This window comes from Geotrypetes seraphini, chromosome 1 (genome assembly GCF_902459505.1).
Source record: "Geotrypetes seraphini chromosome 1, aGeoSer1.1, whole genome shotgun sequence".
NCBI lineage: Eukaryota > Metazoa > Chordata > Amphibia > Gymnophiona > Dermophiidae > Geotrypetes > Geotrypetes seraphini.
Genome location: NC_047084.1, coordinates 98,830,669 through 98,846,646, shown reverse-complemented (window position 1 = coordinate 98,846,646; position 15,978 = coordinate 98,830,669). Strand labels below are relative to the sequence as shown.

At 43.6% G+C, this 15,978-nt stretch overlaps 1 long non-coding RNA gene across 1 annotated transcript; it reads right to left on the bottom strand.

Annotated features, from left to right (window-relative positions):
- Window positions 1-206: 206 nt before the first annotated feature.
- LOC117364385 lies at window positions 207-1,380 on the bottom strand. Its single transcript, XR_004540244.1, has 2 exons — window positions 1,328-1,380; window positions 207-456 (listed from the first exon to the last, which is right to left on the bottom strand). It is a non-coding gene; the product is annotated as an uncharacterized LOC117364385 (long non-coding RNA).
- Between the last annotated feature and the right edge of the window lie 14,598 nt (window positions 1,381-15,978).

Genomic DNA, 15,978 nt, shown 5'->3' with positions numbered 1-15,978 from the left:
AGAATGGACAGGGGGAGCAGGCAAGGGGTGGTGATGGACAACCAAGGAAAAAGAAAGACAGAAAGAAAGAAAGCGGCTAAGGAGAGAGAGAGAAAGAAATAAAGACAGGCACACACACATATATTCTAGCACCCATTAATGTAACGGGCTATAAGATTAGTTGAAGTATATTAGAAGAAAAAAAAATGGGTATGAACGAGAGAATCTACACTTGAAAGCAAATAATTGCTTTCTATCTTATATCGTGTTTTAATTAAAGACAGCAGTAACACAGCCTATGATAGATCTGGCGATTATTAGAAACTTTATTGCAGTGGCAAGAATGATCAATACTGTTTTGCTCCGGTGGCTTAAAACATCTTTGTGTTGTTTCATTCCGGTTAGTTAACAGCGAAGGAAGAGTTCACCATGGGGAATTCGGCACCGACGGTGCTCGCCCGCGCTGGTTGTCTGCAGCTGTGAGACAGCAAAAAAAAAAAAAAATAAATCAACCAGATATCGCTCTCCTTCTTTCTGCAATCGGTGAATAATGATATGAAACAGCCATCTAGTGTTGGATTATGTGCTAAATATGTTACATTTTCCTCATGAAAACACTAATGCCTGGCTTTGAAAATAAGAAAGGGAAGATTACTTACACTTAGGAAATATTCAGAGCCCGCTTCTAAGATCTATTTTCTTTGTTTCTTGTGAAATTAGTGCCCACGACAGATGACAGGTTTTGAGATTGGTGAAAGACAAAGCTCTTATTTTTTTTTTGCCAGAACAGGGATAAGCACAGGTAGAAGCAGTTTTACTCCTTTTTATACACTGTTTCTACTGAAAAGGCACAGTTGAAGCAATGGGGAAAATCCTACCCTCTCCTATCAGTGTACTCTAGCTTGGCCCTCGAGCAAGTGTTCTCAACCCAGTACTTGGGATACATAACATAAAAACTCACTTATATACTACAAATGCAGTGGTACCTTGGATTACGAGCATAATCCGTTCCAGGAGCATGCTCGGAATCCAAAATGCTCATTTATCAAAGCGAGTTTCCCCATAGGAAATAATGAAACTCGTTTTGATGCGTTCCCCCCCCCCCCGAGAACTGGCATTGCTCCCCTCAAAGGCCACACCCCCTGCGATCAGGCACCCCCACCCTGCGATCCGGCATCCCCCCTGCCTCGAACCGGCACCCCCCCGCCACGATCCGACCCCCCCTGACACGATTGGGCACCCCCCCCCCCCGCCACGATCCGACCCCCCCCAACACGATTGGGCACCCCCCCCGACACGATCCGACATCCCCCCCGACACAATTGGGCACCCCCCCGCCGCTTCTTACCCTCATCTGGGCTCTTGAAGATCTGCTACTCGTCTGCTGGGCCTTGAGCATCTGAGCATGCTCAAGTGAACTCGCAGGCCTTGAGCATGCTCAGATGCTCAAGGCCCAGCAGAGGAGAAGGCCGATTTTCAAGAGTGCCCGGATGAGGGTAAGAAGCGGCGGGGGGGGGGGGGGCCCAATTGTGTCGGGGGGGATGTCGGGTCGTGTCGGGGGGGTGCCCAATCGTTTCAGGGGGGGGGGGTTGGATCGTGGCGGAGGGGGGTGCCCAATCGTGTCAGGGGGGGTCGGATCGTGGCGGGGGGGGTGCCGGTTCGAGGCAGGGGGGTGCCGGATCGCAGGGGGGGGTGCTTGTAAATCGAGCCATGCTCGGTTTCCGAGGCACCGATTTTGCAAATGTTTTGCTCGTCTTGCAAAATACTCGCAAACCGGTGCACTCGTAAACCGAGGTACCACTGTACCGTTAAATTCTATGCGGTTCACAGAGATTAGCAATACAAATGAATAGATAACCAGTATCTAACTTCCAAAAGATTCTATACAAAGATGCATCTTTAAAGAACGTCGAAATTGTTGATACAAATTTGAAAGTGTAAATATGTGAGTCAAATCTCTAATCCATGAGGCTGCCTGGAAGGACAACAATCGTTCCTGGAATTTCTTATATTCGCATCCCTTTGCAGAAGGAAACGAGAACAATGAGTGAGATTTTCTAGAATGTTTAGAATTTGCAATGATGAAAGATTCCATAAGATACTCAGGGATTAGACCTGTTAATGCCTTAAAGCAAATAGAAGCGAATATAAATTTAATCTGTGCTTCAACTGGAAGCCAATGCAGTGGACGATAGAAGTCGGTGACATGATTATACTTCTTTAGATCAAAAATTAATCTAACTGCATAGTAAGGGGAGCAGACCGCCATGGGCACCCTTATGGTGGGGGTACCAGTACCTCTCCATCCCCCATGCCACGCTCATGCCCTCCCTCCCCCCCCCCCCCGGGTAACTGTTTAAAATCTTCGCCAATCCAATCCAATCTTTAGGGCTCCTTTTACTAAGGTGTGCTAGCAGTTTTAGCATGCACGCAGGGCTGTGGAGTCGGAGTTGGAGTCGGAGGAAATTTCAGGTACCTGGAGTCGGAGTCGAAGTCAGAAGTACAAAAAACTGAGGAGTTGGAGTCGGAACATTTATCTACCGACTCCATTTTTGAACTTGGCATACCAATCACGAGCGATTCTTTCAGCTATAGCACCCACTATATACACAGCACAAATGTTGCGAGCAGCTTCTGCGGCCTTAGAACCTTGATTAAAAGCAAAAAGAAGGTGGTATCGAAAATGCTCATTTCTCTCAACTTGACATTCCATTTTAACGATCTGAAAATTAACCAGTGCTGTGGAGTCGGAGTCGGAGGAAATTTCGGGTATTGGAGTCGGAGTCTGAAGTACAAAAAACTGAGGAGTCGGAGTCGGAACATTTATCTACCGACTCCACAGCCCTGCGTGCGCGCTGCACACTAACACCTCCATAGAGCTGGCATTAGTATTTCCCATGTAGCGTGAGGCTAGCATATGCGGCATTGTAGCGTGCGCTAAAAACGCTAGCGCACCTTAGTAAAAGGAGCCCTCAGTTTTATATACCAATTCATCCCTTACAAGAAGGGCTCGACTCGGTTATGAAGAATTCAGGAAACACCTAAAAACTTACCTATTCTTGAAACACCTAGGCAACGAACCGGAACATCAACCCCCTCGTAACACCATCACATAACTAAACTTGCAAACTGTTAACCCCAACCCCTAATCACTAACTACGAACATTCTATTCAAGTCACGGAATATTTCTACTTCTGAGCAAACAGCTTGGCACTTCCGGGCCTTGCAACACACAAACTGTTGTTAACATTATTAATATTATCAGATGTAGCCTGCTTTACTCTTTAAGTCATTGTACGAGAAGTATACTGCTATACTCTTTAATTCATTGTACGTAAAGCCTCTCTTTATTGTATTTACATTTTCTTTATTGTATTCACAATCTCTTTTACTGTAAACCGCCTAGAAGTCGCAAGATAGCTGGCGGTATATAAAAATAAAGTTATTATTATTATTAACAAAATTCCCTAAATTCAGCTAGAGAGTAAAGATAATGTCTACTCCAAATATTAACTTGGAACAGAAGAATCGATCTGAGATTTTCTGCAAAGTTGGTAATTGAGAAAGTAGCCTAATCTCCGATGGAAGCTCATTCCAAGGGATCCTTTTACTAAGGCGTGCAAAATATTAGTGCACGCTAAATGCTAACACATGCATTAGCGCTTTAGTGCACACTAAAACGGCTTAGTAAAAGGACCCCCAAATTTTTGCAGATAGAAAAGCAAAAGATTTGCAAAAATTGGATAGAGTTTTGATTCTCTTACGGATGGAAAGCCAAAGTTTATATTTCTGAATATTTCTTGAATGAGATGGCACAGGAATTAAGGGGGAAAAAAATCCCATACAAAATTTTAAAAATCACGCAAGTGCATTTGAATTGAATTCTCCAGAACATGGGAAGCCAATGATGTACCCTAAATAAAAGGGTCACATGACTGCATTTATGCTTACCAAATATCAATTTTGCTGCAATATTCTGCATAAGATGCAATCTTTTCAGGTGTGCAATTCTGGAGGCCACACTACCGAAAAGATGTGCTGAGAGTAGAGTCGGTGCAACGGATGGCCACCAGGATGGTCTCGGGGCTCTAGGATCTATCGTACGAGGAAAGGCTGAAAAATTTGCGGCTGTACTCACTCAAGGAACGTAGGGAGAGAGGAGACACGATCGAGACGTTTAAGTATATTACCGGCCGTATCGACATGGAAGAAGAGATTCTTCATGTCAGTCAAGTTATGTTTTTGATGTTCACCCATCTTCTTTTTATATTTATGACTCTTTTCTCTTTTTATAATTTTACTGTGAACCGGCCAGATACCTGTTGATGGTCGGTATATTAAAAGATAATAAACTTGAACTTGAAACTTGATTCTCTTTCTCAAAGGACCCTCAGCCACAAGAGGGCATCCGCTCAAACTCAGGGGCGGGAAATTTCATAGCGACACCAGGAAATATTTCTTCACCGAGAGTCATTATGCCATTGTACAGATCCATGGTGAGACCCCATCTGGAGTACTGTGTACAATTTTGGAGGCCGCATTACCGCAAAGATGTGCTGAGACTTGAGTCGGTCCAGCATATGGCCACCCGGATGGTCTCGGGGCTCAAGGATCTCCCGTATGAGGAAAGGCTGAAAAAATTGCAGCTATACTCACTCGAGGAACGCAGAGAGAGGGGGGACATGATCGAGACGTTCAAATATCTCACGGGCCGTATAGAGGTGGAGGAGGATATCTTCTTTTTCAAAGGCCCCACGGCAACAAGAGGGCATCCGTGGAAAATCAGGGGCGGGAAACTACACGGTGACATCAGGAAATACTTCTTCACCGAGAGGGTGGTTGATCACTGGAATAATCTTCCACTGCAGGTGGTCGAGGCCAGGAGCGTGCCTGATTTTAAGTCAAAATGGGATCGCCACGTGGGATCTCTTCACAGAGAAAGGTAGGGGAGGGTTATTGGGGTGGGCAGACTTGGTGGGCCGTGGCCCTTATCTGCCGTCTATTTCTATGTTTCTATCCTTGGAACGAGCTCCCGGTGCAGGTGATCGAGGCAAACAGCGTGCAAGAATTTAAGAGCAAATGGGATGCCCATGTGGGATCCCTTAGAGGGTTAAGCCAAGGGAACCTGCCACCAGGAGTGGGATCCCTAGGATAGTAGACTTGGGGGTGGGTCAGTAGAGTGGGCAGACCTGATGGGCTATGGCCATTATCTGCCGTCATCTTCTATGTTTCTATGTTTCTATGTCTTTGCAACAGCACCACACAAATTCTTCACAAGGGACTCAAATCAATAATTATTCTTCCAAAGATAGCCAACCTTCTACTACCTTGGTATACCCTCATGCATACATATTCATATTGCGTTCTTAAGGATCCTCAGCGGCACCACTTAGGGCTCAATTCAATCTCATTGCCCCAAGCTTTACGTGTCAACTCTTCATCGGGTCCTATCTTAACTTAATTGTATCATTTTTATATGTCATTTTTTACTTTTGTTCAAGTTTTTTTTATATATTAATTAAATTAGTACAATTTTTGTAAAAAGCTATACTTAGCTCTTAAACTTGTGGTCTCTGGCCCAGGGATTGTCATACCGACATGTTTCGCTATATATTAGCTTTATCAAGGAACATCCCCGTGTATTCAATCGCCAGCAACCCGACCACTCTACCTATAGAGATCTCTATAGGTAGAGTGGTCGGGTTGCTGGCGATTGAATATACCTATAGAGATCTCTATAGGTAGAGTGGTCGGGTTGCTGGCGATTGAATACACGGGGATGTTCCTTGATAAAGCTAATATATAGCGAAACATGTCGGTATGACAATCCCTGGGCCAGAGACCACAAGTTTAAGAGCTAAGTATAGCTTTTTACAAAAATTGTACTAATTTAATTAATATATAAAAAAAACTTGAACAAAAGTAAAAAATGACATATAAAAATGATACAATTAAGTTAAGATAGGACCCGATGAAGAGTTGACACGTAAAGCTTGGGGCAATGAGATTGAATTGAGCCCTAAGTGGTGCCGCTGAGGATCCTTAAGAACGCAATATGAATATGTATGCATGAGGGTATACCAAGATAGTAGAAGGTTGGCTATCTTTGGAAGAATAATTATCTATGTTTCTATGTAGCATAATCCGACTGTGACAAAATAATCACCTGAACCAGAACTGCAAAATGCTGTTGAAAAAATAAATGGCGAATCCGTCTAAGTAGTCTAAGACTGAAGAAACTTTTTTTTTTTTTTTTTTTTGTTATTTTGCTAACTTGGGATGAGAAAGAAAGTGTGGAATCCAGGATGAAGCCTAGGATTTTAGGTGTAAGTTCAATTTGCAATAAAATACAGTACCTGAAAATAATAGCACTGTCGAGGGCAGCAATTCTAATTTAGGGCCAAACCAAAAGAGTTTTGTTTTTGTGGTGTTTAGTTTCATACGGGCTAACGAAGCCCAGTCCTGAATCCTTGAGATGCAGGAGTTTACATTAGATGTCAGATTGTTCAAAGAAGGATCAATTTCAAGCAAGAGGAAAATATTGTCTGCATGTGTATAAATTGATTCCATTGGAAGTAATTTCAGAAACTACTCGAACCTGCCGCTCATGCCAGCCTGGCTCCCTCTGAAAACACTTCCGGGTCGTGGATCCAGGAAGTGATGTCGGAGAGAAAAAGGCCAACGCCAGTGTGAGCAGCAAGCCGAAGGAGCCGCTCGCGCTGGTGAAGATTTAAAGAGGTGCGGGGTGGGAAGGGAGGACACAAATGTGGCGTGGGGGTGTGGAAGGAGCGGTTAGGGGGTTGGCGCGGAAGGAGTGGCTATGCCACTGATAAAACCATAGAAACATAGAAAGATGACGGCAGAAAAGGGCTATAGCCCATCAAGTCTGCCCACTCTACTGACCCACCCCATTAAGTCTGAGTGCAAATCACCCAGTTCCTTAACTCGACTTTCGTAGGGATCCCACGTTGATGTCCCATTTATTCTTAAAGTCAAGCACGCTGGCGGCCTTGACCACCTGCTCTGGAAGCTTGTTCCAATGGTCCACCACTCTTTCCGTGAAGAAATACTTCCTGATGTCCCCATTAAATTTCCCTCCTCTGAGTTTGAGCGGATGCCCTCTTGTGGCCGAGGGACCTTTGAGAAAGAAGATGTCATCATCCAGGATATTCACAACAGAAATACATGAGATAAACTTGCATGGCCTATCTACATTGTATGCTAATCTCTCTCATGCATCTGCATTGTGGATATTCTGAAAAACTGACTGGCAAGGTGTGTCCTGAGGGCTGAGTGGAGAACGGGAGGTGGGGGGGCTTCTGGGCTATTGTGGGGTTGCTGACTGTCCCGGGGCTCTTCGGAGCTCCTGGGCAGCTTTGAGGAGTGTGGTTACATATTCAGTGCTGGTCACAATCCAGATTGTATTTAAACACCGCAGCCATCTTTTAAAATGACAATCTCGGTGCGTAAATATCCACAAATATTATTTCTCTCATTCAAAATTTGAAGAACTGCACACCTTTAAGAACAGCTGAATCCTTTGCACCTGCATATCTATTCATGCAGCCACAAAGGAAAGAGTATATATTTACATCACGTGCCCATGCTATCTTTCTCCGTTGATGTCAATGTGCTTCTTGGAGAGCCTCCTTGCAGACCAGAGAAAAGTGGGCATGCTACAGAAGACCGTGTCTGTTTTTAGAGCACTCGAGAAAAGCAATTTCCAGGCAAGGTAAGGTAAATTTCAATTTGCTAATGTAAATGGATATGAAAATTGCCCTCTCCCCCATGCATAAGCCATAGACGTGCCTGTTTATACTTAATTATAGAGTGGTCATTTTTCCTCTTGTAAATATTATTTTTTTTCTTGCATATAAATGTTAAAGGCTATGCAAAACTCTATAAAATTCACAAAAATTACTTTTAAAAATCCCAAGGCAAAAGGTGTAACGGCAGAAAGTGAGGCCGATCATTTAGCTCAGCATTCTGCACAGAAGTCTATGACATACGATAGCGACCTGAAGGCAATTATTCTTACATGGTATTAAATCTCATTCTATCACTGCAAGCGTCAAATGAAGTCTCTCGACAAATTTGCAGCTCTGTTTTAGGAATGCTGAAACTTCTGCACTGTGGACGGTGAGAGCATGGCCAGATTGTTTTAGCCCAAATTCAAAAACGACCTTGAAAGAGAAATTGGTTTAAGCCAGTGGTACGGTTGCGGTGCCCTCTTTATTAATCTTCCACAAGAAAAGCAAAAAGTTTCAGAAAGCTCTTTTATTCAAGTGGGTTGGATTTACTGTCTCTGAAACCATCACACAACTGCTGTACTATGGGCAACGGAAGCGCGCCTTCCTCCATTCTACCCTGCCTGTGGCCCTCTTTTACAAAGGTGCGCTAAGCGTGTTAGCGCGCGTTTACTTTGCGCTAAATCAACACGTGCGCTAACCGCTAAAGCGACTGTAGGATAACAGGCAGACATTAGCGTTTGGCGCGTGATCAGTGAGTGTTAATATTTGGCGTGCGCTGAAAAGCGTAGCGCCTCTTTGTAAAAGAGGAGGGTATGTGTCTCTGTAAAAGGGGGCACCATTTTGGTGGGGGCACCAGCACTCCTCCATCCTCCATGCCACACTCATGCCCTCCCTCCCCCCCACCCCGGTACCTCTTTAAAATCTTCGCCAATCCAATCTTTAGGGCTCCAGCGCTGAATGCTCTGCACTGCTCCCAACGCTCATGAGTTCCTATGAACATTGGGAGCAGCGCAGAGGATTCCATGTGCCGGCCTGCACTAAAAAAAAATGCTTCCGTGGTTTTGTAAAAAGTGTGTGTATGGGGGGGGAGGGTTAAATAAATAAAAAACAACTCACTTTCCATACAGGACTGAATTCTATATGTGGTGCCTAAAAACACAGCTCTGAAGATATTCTATATGAGGTACGGTTTACAAAATAGCGCTTACGCCCAAGGGTTATGCCTAACTTTAAGCGGTGTCAGGTCAAAAGCGCGCTGAGACAAAGGCGCGAGCAGACAATTGAGTGCAGCGCGGAGGCGCGCGCCAAAAAAATTACTGTTTTTAGGGCTCCGACGGGGGGGGCGTGGGGGTGGAACCCCCCCACTTTACTTAATACAGATCGCGCCGCATTGTGGGGGTGTTGTGGGGGGTTGTAACCCCCAAATTTTACTGAAAACTTCACTTTTTCTCTGTTTTTAGGGAAAAAGTTAAGTTTACAGTAAAATGTGGGGGGTTACAACCCCCCAAACCCCCCACAACGTCGGCGCGATTTGTATTAAGTAAACTGGGGTGCTCCCCAACAAAAACCCCCGTCGGAGCCCCTAAAAACAGTAATTTTCTTCGGCGCGCGCCTCCGTCTTGCGCTCAGTTGTCGGCGCGCGCCTTTGCCTTCCGCGTTGTTGTCTATGAACCCTTTAAGCACATCCATTTGCAAGAATGAAAATATGGTGCAAATCCTCACGATACATAGTCATATGCGCACATGACAAATGCACGCAGGCATTCGGGCACAGGACATTTGTGTCCTTCACACGCATAACATCAAGGTATGTGCATGTGCGTTTACGTTACGCCCTATCACCCCACATTTTATCATGTGGGCTATTGTCTGCGCCGAGCTGTCATGCACGCTATTGTGTCATGCGCTTTTGACCGTGTAGTCGATTGTCTGCGTGCGATTGCGTTGCATGCATTTGACCGTGCACGCTATTGTGTTGCGCGTGAGTGCCTTGCACGCGATTGTCTGTGCGCGATTGTCTTGCGCGAATTTGACCAGCCACCAATCCTCACAGCTAAAGTTAGGTGCGGTGGACCATTATTCTATAATTACATGCATAGAGGAACACTCCCCCCCCCCTATCCACCCAAAACCTTCCCATTTATGTGCCCATTTTTTTGCACCTATGTGTAAAATTCCGGCACAGATCCCGCACCTAAATGTATGTGGAAAAATGTAAACAAAATCCAATTGATGCTAATAATTGCTTGTTAAGAAGCCAATTATCAGTACTATTTGGGTCGTTATTCAATTAATTTGCACGTGCAAATCGGGCGCAGTCCCAAATTCACGCATGCAACTTAAACCCTCAATTGTAGAATTCAGGAGGTATTGTATAGTCACTGGCCTCTTTAATGTGAATGCCACTGAAGAAGACAATTAGCATTAAGCTGGGATGGGTCTTTAAGTAGGATGAGCGTATGACCAGTGGGAACCAGACTGACACCCACTATTCATTTTATTCTGACTGCTAAACAGCTCTGAGGATTTAAAAAAAGTGTGTTATCTGAGCCAAATCTGAAAATAAAGCTCAGACAATAGATTTATAATTCATTCATTCAGCCTCTCTGAAATTGATTTGGAACCCATGCCATGCTACTTGAACATACTTCATTTTCACAGTTCACAGTTTAAAAGGGATTTCCAAGCTCATTGTTCAAGGAACTTAAATCAGAAATGATTCTTCAAGTAAAATCTCAGGACGCAACACGCATTTGTTTTGGTGCCAAATAAAATTTATCAGGGGCAGTAGGACACATATTTGGTTAGAGAAGCCAAACTTAACCCAGCTCATCTACGCCTGTGTACTCTCTAGACTGGACTATTGCAACTCTCTATTCATTGGCATGAACACAAAGGAACTCACTCCAGCGGGTCCAAAATCCAGCAATCCCACTCCTATACGGCCTCGACTACCGCAACCCCCACCTCTCCAGCTCTCCAAGCAGAACATTGGCTACCTATTGGGAATTGCTGCATTTTCAAAGCTCTGGTAATCGCTCAGAAAAGATTCCACAACATAACCCAGGCCTGCACAACTTCGGCCCTCGCCAGGACAGGTTTTCAGGATTTCCCCAATGAATATGCATGAGATCAATATGCAAACAACGGAAGGAGTGCAGGCAAATAGATCTCATGCAAATTCACTGGGGAAATCCCAAAAACCCGACTGGATTCGGCCCTCAAGGACCGGAGTTGTGCAGGCCTGACATAACCCCTACATACATAGCTTCCCAATTACACCAGTACACCTCCAATCGACCCCCTCCGCTCAGTCGCGGAAAGATGACTGTGCGTCCACCAAGGAAAATCTCTCCAGATGGAAACGGCCCGTAGGTGCTCATACAGTCACTTTATCCTTCAGCTTTGGAACCAGTTGCCCGAACAGATAAGATCTCAGAACTCACTGATGACGTTCCGAAGAGCGATGAAGACCCTCCTTTTCATCTAAACAGACTCTGACAGACTGCCACCTTCTTTTTTGTAACCCTCCTATGTGCCCCATTATTTTATGACCATCATTGTGAAATTTCAGCAATTATTTCCCTCTTTGTACCCCATGGCCTTATGAACAGTCATGTCCTTAGTTTTGTGAAATGTCTGCATTGTGAATGTCCTTATGTAACCCATTCCGAGCTTCTAGGACAGGGGTGTCCAATGTCGGTCCTCGAGGACCGCAATCCAGTCGGGTTTTCAGGATTTCCCCAATGAATATGCATTGAAAGCAGTGCATGCACACAGATCTCATGCATATTCATTGGGGAAATCCTGAAAACCCGACTGGATTGCGGCCCTCGAGGACCGACATTGGATACCCCTGTTCTAGGAGGACGGGCTAGAAATCAAAATAAATAAACAAACAAACAAACCTCTGGCCCTACCGCCAAGCTCTTTAGTTGATAATAGTAAATGTTGAAGAACTAAGGCCAGTACTGGGCAGACTTGCACGGTCTGTGTCTGTATATGGCCGGTAGGGGGAGGATGGGCTGGAGAGGGCTTCAATGGCTAGGAGGGTGTAGATGGGCTGGAGTGAGCTTTGACAGAGACTTTAGTAGTTGGAACCTAAGAACAGTACCGGGCAGAGCTTTGGATTCTTGCCCAGAAATAGCTAAGAAGAAGAAAAAAAACCCAACATATTTTTAGATTGAATCAGGTTGGGTCTTTATCTGCCATCATCTACTATGTTACTATGTATGTTACTATAATGATATGTTAGACAAAATATTAATGTGCCTGGTCCCAGTAGCCACCTCTATTCTCCTGCCTATGCAAAAGAACATAAAAATTCTGTACTGTAATTGGTAAAATTACATTACATTAGTGACTTTTATTCCGCCATTATCTTGCGGTTCAAGGCAGATTACATAAGAGGTTATCTGGACATTTCCAGAAGAGTTACAGAGTTGAACGGGTTACTTCGGGCGACTGAAGTGCTTCCTGCGGTGGTAGTTTGTTTTGATGGATTTCTTGAATAGCAGGGTTTTTATTTCTTTTCTGAAAGATTTATAGTCTGGTGTTGCGGTCAGTAGACTGGATAATTGGTGGTCTAGTTTCGCTGCCTGCATGACCAGTAGGCCATCGTGCATTTTTTTTTTGCATTTGACGCCTCTCTTTAGGGGGTGTATGAATGGTGTCTGGGTTCTCCTTTGCCTGGTTGTGGTAGTTCTGATAAGGCAGTTGTTCATATAAGCTGAGCTGTCTCCATTCATGGCTTTAAATAGTAGACAGTAAAATTTGAATAGTATTCTTGCTTATATTGGGAGCCAGTGTGAGTTGAGGTATGCTGCGGTGATATGGTCATATTTCTTCAGAGAATAGATGAGTCTCAAGGCTGTGTTTTGTACTGTTTGTAGTTGTTTTATCATGACTGTGGGGCAGGGGAGATATAGGATGTTGCAGTAGTCTAGAAGTCCTAGGACTAGGGATTGGACCATGAGCTGGAATTGTTTTCTGTCGAAGAATTTTCGGATTTGCCTTAAGTTTCGCATGAGCGTGAATGATTGCTGTATTGTTTTGTTGTTTTGTGGTTGCATGGTACAGACTCTGTCTATCATCACTCCCAGAAGTCTAGGCCTACATTTCAGCTGCCTATCTTGGCAGAATTTAGGTGTGATTCTGTTGAGTGATTGACACACAATCGGCAGTCGCTTTTAAGGCAGCCCCACCGATATAGGTGCCGGTTACAGCATCCGGCCCTTAGTGCTTCGGGCTGTGGCAGAAACCTCTACCGTGGCTTAGTAAAAGAGGACCTAATTATTTAAGCAATATCACTGGAATCAGTTTCATTCCTATACTTAAGGGCCAAAGTTTAGAAAAAGACAGGAGAAAGGAAATTGCATAAAAATTCTGTAAAATTTTGAAACAGCACATTTTCGTCTGAAGAAAAAAATTCTATAAGCACAAACCGAAGAAAAAACAATATTAATAAACAAAAAAAATAAAATACAATTAGGATTTTTTTTTTTCCCTGAAGGAGCTTATTTTAATTAATCATGCAAAAACACTCTGGCCCTCTTTTATTAAGGTGCGCTCACCGATTAGCGCGTGCTAAACGCTAACACGTGCATGTTAGTCTATGGACGCGTTAGTGTTTAGCGCACGCTAATCGAATAGCGCGCGCTAATCGGTGAGCGCACCTTAGTAAAAGAGGGGGTATGCTGCAACCTTGCCGTCACATATCATACGTGAAAGAGTTATATGCGTGCACGTCTATTGATACTGCATTGTATCATCCGATGTCGGAAATGCTAAGAGCACGAACTGTAATACTAGAACGAATGATTTAACTCCCGATATTCAGCTCATAGGGGGGGGGGGGGTCGGCATTTATTTATTTATTTTAATTTAAAACCACTGCCATGGGCAAAAAACTGTAAGGGCTCCTTTTACGAATTCGCGGTAGCGATTAATAGCGCGCGCTAAACCACCAGATCACGCTAGCCGCTACCGCCTCCTCTTGAGCAGGCGGTAGCTTTTAGGCCAGCGCGGGGGGTTAGCGCGTGTTAACCCCACTAGCGCGGCTTAATAAAAGGAGCCCTAAGTATTGAGCGGTTGTACCCAGACATTGCTTCTGCTGAATATCCAGATACGTCAGTAAACATTATTTTGTCATACTGGATTTTCACTTTTTTTTCAGCGTGCTTCTATTTCTCAACTGTTCTGGTATCTTTTTTGCTTTTCTTTTGTTGCTGGAACTATCCAGGTAATAACCACCTGGCCCTCAGAAACTATTCCTTATAGATATATCACTTCCAATTTTACATTTATTTCATTCAAGCCACGTACACACATTAAAAGAATCTGAATTTTGAGCAGAGAAACTAATCTCCAGATTCACAATAATAATGCCACAAGACTTATCTGAGGCTGACCATTAAAGTCTCTCGAAGTGGATAATCTCTGTTCAACCACAGTTCATCACTCAGTTACATCAATTATCCAGATTTACTCCCTTCTGTACTTTTCAAAATTAAGTCGATGCATATTCATCCTCACATATGCCATCTCCAGAAACAGAACCCATGCAGGTTCATCATCATTTTCATGGTATATGCTCTTCTCAAATATCAATTATCACATAATTCTCTCATCTCTTCGCTCAACTCTACACAAGGCTGTGTTTCACTGTCACATCTTCAGGAGTCGAGACTACAAATTATTATAACAGAGTGACGCACCTACGTACCATATCCATTCCCGACAAATTACATATTAACAATAATTAATCATTGTAGTAATAAACCCTACCTGAACAACTTGGATAAAACATGTAGGGGTCCTTTTACTAAGGCGCTCTAGCTGTTTTAGCACGCAGTAAACGCTAACACGTCCATTATATTCTATGGATGTGTTAGCATTTAGCGCGTGCAAATATTTAGCGCTAAAACAGCTAGCGTTCCTGAGTAAAAGGATCCCTTAATCAGCTCAGATACCCGACAAGAGTTCCTATGGATACCAGCTACCACCAGCCGAAATGACATACAACACTGCCTCATTATAAACAAACGCCTACTTCCACTCTTGGTGAGGTGTTGTCATCTTATCTTCAAAGTGAAACCCATTCAGTTTCTTCAATTATGTCCTCCACGGTCTATCGTCCCCCAAAGATAGTTAAACCACTGTTCCTATCTGGGCAATATTGTAGAAATATCACCTCCCCTTGGTAAACCTACCTGAGCTAACACCACAAATCATAACTCAGAGATCATACGATGAGCGTCACGACAGTGAGACACTAATAGGTCTTCATCCTTCCCCAATCTGTTAATAGGCGGGTGTTCAGCTATCCGTGTCTTAATTTTACGCTTGGTATGCTAGATCTGATGTAGGAGTGATAAAAATGAAGAGAGCAGTGAAACTGGAATGAATCATGTAAAAAGGAGAGAGGGGCACAGGCTGGATGGAAAGGGAGAGGGGCATAGAAAGAAGGCAGATACCATATGGAAGGGGCAGATGCTGGATTGAAGAGACAGAGAGGGCAGACGCTGGAAGGAAGAGAGTGAAAAGAAGATGAAAGCAGACAACAAAAGGTAGAAAAAATAACGAAAGGTAGAAAAAAAATTTTTTATTTCTATTCTGTTAGCATGATATTTCTGTGTAGCATTCCGTAATAATTTGGCTTATTCAGTTTGCTTGATAGTAGAGGGGATATATGTGAAGGGGAGGGGAGACAGGGGTTTTGTTGATCCTTGTTCTGTATTTGTATTTATAAAATAACAATTGTACAGAATATTGTTTCTTTTTATACTTTAATAAAATACGTTCAATATAAAATCATAACTATTTGAGGCTTGTGCGGATGGGATCAGATGGTTTGTGGGGACTGAGCTTGCGAGGAAGGGGCGGAGACAGGGTTTTTTATTTCTGTCTTAGTAGTTTGCCGGTCCACAAAATAATTCTTTTATTTCCGCCGGTCCATAGGTGTAAAAAGGTTGAACACTGCATTAGATAACATTTCTGCTAAATTCCTCCCTCGAGTAAAGCAAATCTGAGCATCTGCTACACTTGAGGGTATAAGGTAAAATGTTCCAATGTTTCTTAATAGCCTAGCAAATTCAAAAAGCTTCAAAATACAAAAAGTAACTAGTGGTCAAAAAAAACATATACATACAGTATAATGGGGTAAAAAAACCAAATACCTGATGTAAAACTAGCAGTGCTAATTCTTATGAGAGTAGGAAAAGCTTCAGAAATGGAGCTATCTATCAC